The sequence below is a fragment of the Haliotis rufescens genome, unplaced genomic scaffold, assembly GCF_023055435.1.
Source record: "Haliotis rufescens isolate VD_foot unplaced genomic scaffold, xgHalRufe1.0.p SCAF_12, whole genome shotgun sequence".
NCBI lineage: Eukaryota > Metazoa > Mollusca > Gastropoda > Lepetellida > Haliotidae > Haliotis > Haliotis rufescens.
The window spans coordinates 15,443,611-15,448,435 of NW_025963802.1; positions in this window are offsets into that span (position 1 = coordinate 15,443,611).

Genomic DNA, 4,825 nt, shown 5'->3' on the forward strand with positions numbered 1-4,825 from the left:
TGGCGCCCCATTCTGTGCTGACTCGAGTCTCAAGCAAACCCCGCGTGTTGGCAGACATCACTCTGACACAGTAATTCACCCACTGAACTAACGTTTAATGTCTCAATAGCGGAATTGGCAATGTCAAATATCTCATGAAGATAAAAGAACCGAGGTCAAGGCAGACAGACAAAAAGAACCTTATGACCGTTTGTCTGGAAAAGTTAACTTTCAGATATTTCTAATCTGCTCTCTTTTGATATTTTCAAAGTTTAGCACTTTATTATATTTGAAATGTTCCCATCACGTCATGTCTTTTCGCATCGTACTTTTTATGGACCCGTGCAGATCCGGGGTAGAAAAGGTCTTCAGCAACCCATGCCGTAAAAGGCGACTATGTTTGTCCTAAGATGCAACTAACGGGATCAGGTAGTCAGGCTCGCTGACTTGGTTGATGCATGTCATCGTATCCCAATTGCGTGGATCGATGCTCATGATGTCAATCACTGGATTGTCTGGTCCAGACTCGATTTTTACAGACCTCCGTCATATAGCTGGAATATTGCTTAGTGCGGCGTTAAACAACAAACAAACAAACAAACAAAACCTTTTATGTTCCCAGATAACAACGCAACCTACTTTTAGTGTTTACAAACAAACATGGCGTCAACCAGCATCTATCGGCGACCGAGTCAGAATCGACTGACGGGGATCTTGACACATTAATGGGATAATTGTTATAATTAAGTTTTATCAAAATAATTGTCTAAGATAGCGTATAAGTATGACAAACGGGGACGTAGCTGAGCCATTTTACAAGTGTAGACAAAGAGATACATATTGCAAAGTAATTTAGTTGGAGGGCTAGCCGGATCACTTTGCTATATCAGTGCATGTAGAGCTCAGCGGCTTGGGGTAATTTGCTGAATTTAACAGTTGGATTTGTCCGAAATGTTTCTTTGTTTCGTTTTGAGATGTTTGGGACATTTCCCATTCCGGCATAACGTTGTAACAGGCCAATCTGAATGAACGTAGGCTAGAGTAGCTTCCCTTTGACAAAGGCTCGTGAAACACAATATTTATTCCTGATACAGGATATTTACCATCGAAAACCCACTCGCGCGATAACATCTATTGATCACTAAGACTCAACAATATATCTGTCAGGAAGTAAAAGAACATTCACTAAATCTGCGGGAATCAACATCTAACCTCATAGATCTATATGCATCTGAATGATATATATGCCTGTGTTATCGCAAATGGCAGCTACATTGTCTCATGACAATAGCTTATCAATTGGATGGATGATATTGTCGAACCAATATATGCTCACCTAAATAGATTTTAAAAAGTGCTAATCAATAGTGTACTACACGACAGCCAGCAATATGAAGAGGCCGGTGAATGGAGAATCGATGTAAAGTGAGTAAGTTGGGTCTTAGGCCGCTGTAACAGTATTCCAGTTATATAACGGCGTGACATCTTAATGTGGAAGGAAAGCGAGAAAGGATGCAGGTCCCAGATCTTTACCCCTTTGGTGAAACACGCGAGCATGGGTATGGAGCTGGCAAACCAAAAAACATAATCGGGACAACCCGGGATTCGAACCTAAAATCATAGGTTTCTAACGCAACTCTGGATAGCAAAATGCGGCGCCTTAGACGACTAGGCCACCCGTGCCTAAATGAACGTTAAGTCCAATCCGGGTCATCTTATTTCTTGAAGACATTCCAAGAACCAACATGCTTCATCTTTATATATTTAACCACAATATCATTTTTGTCGCTTTGTAATGGTGAACACAATGGTGAATGATGAATCATCCCAGGATCGTGAGTATTTGTCTGATATGGTTCTCACCCGTGAAGATCCGGCCTTGAGTAGGTCTTCAGCAACCCTTGCTTGTCGTAAGATGCGACTAACGGGATCGTGTGGTCAGACACCTTGACTTGGTTGGTGCATGTCATCGTGTCCCAATTGCGTAGATCGATGCTCATGATGTCAATCACTGGATTGTATGATCCAGATTGGATTATATACAGACCGCCGTCATATAGCTTGAATATTGCTGAGTCCAGCGTTAAACAACAAACAAACAAACAAACCGAAATGGTTCTAGTGTGTGATGTTGTCATTGGTAGAATGCACAAACTGGACAAGAGGAAACCGAATTAGAAGAAATCGATTCAGTCCCAGCCAACTGTTATCCAAAATCTAGTTGCCCAATATGAAACTTGTTGTAGTTGGTCCACTGACAAGCCTCATATAACGTTATTTAAATGTCATCTATCAGAAAGTCAGGCATTTTACATACTGTAAGACATATAATCACAGGTGGACAATAACATCCTTCTACAGGTATTCAAATATGCACCAAAATATCGGGAGCAGCCTCCTAAAAATTGTGACCACAGATTCAAAATCAGAATGGATGCTGTCGAAGCATATGCCAAATGGACCGACAGAGAAGAAGAACCTGTTGAGTGTCTGTCAGAGTGGGATGAGTATGGAATACTGTAAGGGACATTCTCGCGATCCCGCATTCTCGCGATCTCGACCTTTGGAAACGAGCTAAATATGCCCAAAACACGAGAATGCGGGAATGCGAGATCGCGAGAATGTCCCTTACAGTATTCCATAGATGAGTCAGTGCGTGCTGTTGTCATTGGTAGAATGCACAAACTGAAAAAGAGGAAACAGAACTGGAACAATCCCATTCTGTGAGTGACGGGTGCTGCCGGGTGGGTAGGCTTACCTTTTTCGCACACCTGATGTCCTGACTTATTTATTTTCAGTGGTTCATTCATATAATTGTCACAGCTATTTTCACCTTTACGCCAAATTTTAAACTGTTTCGGCGGATGATCTAGATGGTCAAGTTATTCTCTTGCATTGACATTTACCATTTACATATAATGGTTATGTATTTTGAGGCCTTATCGGTGGGAACAACTACAAACTTGTCATAGAGGGAAGCCAGACTTTGGATGACAGCTGGCTTGGACAGTATTCCAAAGAAAATATATATTGTATATCGGTTATTTTCTATGACAAAAAGTCTATATTATCATACAAAAAGTGAGGATTGAAGGTACAAAGCGTCAGATGTCAATAAGTTTTTTTAAAGTACTTTGGACCACATTTTATCACTTACGGCTCAAGAATACATCCGACATGCAGTCGAGGGCCACCAACTGTTGTCATCTAGATATCACCTAGTAGACCGCCTCCGTGGTCTAGTGGATAGAGTGTCTGCCCCAAGAAGGGAAGGTCGGTGGTTCTATCCCCCGCCTGCACCATACCAATAGACGTTAAAAGGTGGTACTTGTTGTTACCCTGCCTGGTGCTCCGCATTAAAAGGACTGGTCTGCTTGGAGTCAGTTTACTGTGTCTGAGTGGGAACGCGACGGTAAACCTCATTTCAGCACACCTGAATCTACACTTCATGCCATTAATCTAACATGACAAATATACATTTTACAAACATGCCGCAAACATTGGAGTTCAAATTTAGAAAAGAGTGGTGAATGAATCTAGCCTAAGATTTGTGAAATAGCTTCAATGTTGGAACAGTTTTATCCCATTTCTAGAAGGAATTCCAAAATCAATTCCCCTTTTTTTTTACCAGAGTTTAATTCTGAAGGAAAGTGGTGGTGCGAGAAGATTGACAGTACAGGCCAAGTCGCATCGTCCACGACCCACTTAATCCAATATAGTATTTGAAGAATTTCATTCTCGAAGACGTCAACACAATAGCGAATAGCTGAGCACTTTCAAAGGATTTCAGAAACGTGATTATTCGCTAAAAATGGCTTTACGACCATGTGTTTTGGCTTTTGTGTGTTTCTTATGTGTCTTCCACTCATCAGTTGGCAAATTGGTTTAAACGGTTTATTTCCGTTCATGTTCATGAGACATTCAAGGGAGACATTTTCGGGAAAGAATTGATCGGTTACCATGCCAACTGAGTCTTGTGGTATGTTTTCCTGCATCCTGGTTACATTACCATCCTCTATCGACAATAAACCATGAAATTGAACTCCATCGATTTATCGAATCTTGATGTCCATATAACCGAAATCTAATGTTAAAAACACACTCCGTTTTTAAATGGAAGGTAGGTATTTGGGTTAGCCTCAATATGCTTGTGATCTACCTTCGTAATTATTAAATTGCCACTGGCACTGGTATCAAACTTCCGTTCTTGGGGCAGTGTAAACCACCGACCTTCCGTTCTCGTGGCAGACACTCTAGCCACTAGACCACGGAGGCGGTCTTCTAGGTGATATCTAGATGGCAACAGTTGGTGGCCCTGTAGATATTCTACAGCAGGTCGCAGCCTTTGATTACATGTTCTGGGGCAGATTTTAACATTAGGTACATATTCTTGAACAGATTTTAGCAATAGTGAGTGAGTGAGTTTGGTTTTACGCCGTTTTTAACAATATTCCAGCAATATCAGGGCGGGGGACACCAAAAATGGGCTTCACACATTGTACCCATGTCGGGAATCGAACCCGGGTCCTCGGCGTGATGAGCGAACGCTTTAACCACTAGGCTACCCGACCGCCCATTTTAGCAATAGGTACATATCCTAGAATTGGTATCAGCGTTTCGTACATATTCTAGAACAGGTTTTAGCATATTATAGAAACAGATTTTAGCATAAGGTACATTTTCTAGAACAGGTTTAAGCGTTAGGTACACTTTCTGGGACATATTTAGGTACATATCCTACAATAGGTTTAGGCGTTACGTACATATTCTAGAATGCGCCCCGGCGTTAGGAACATATTCTTGAACTTATTTGAGTGATGGGTATATATTCTAGGTTCAAGGTACA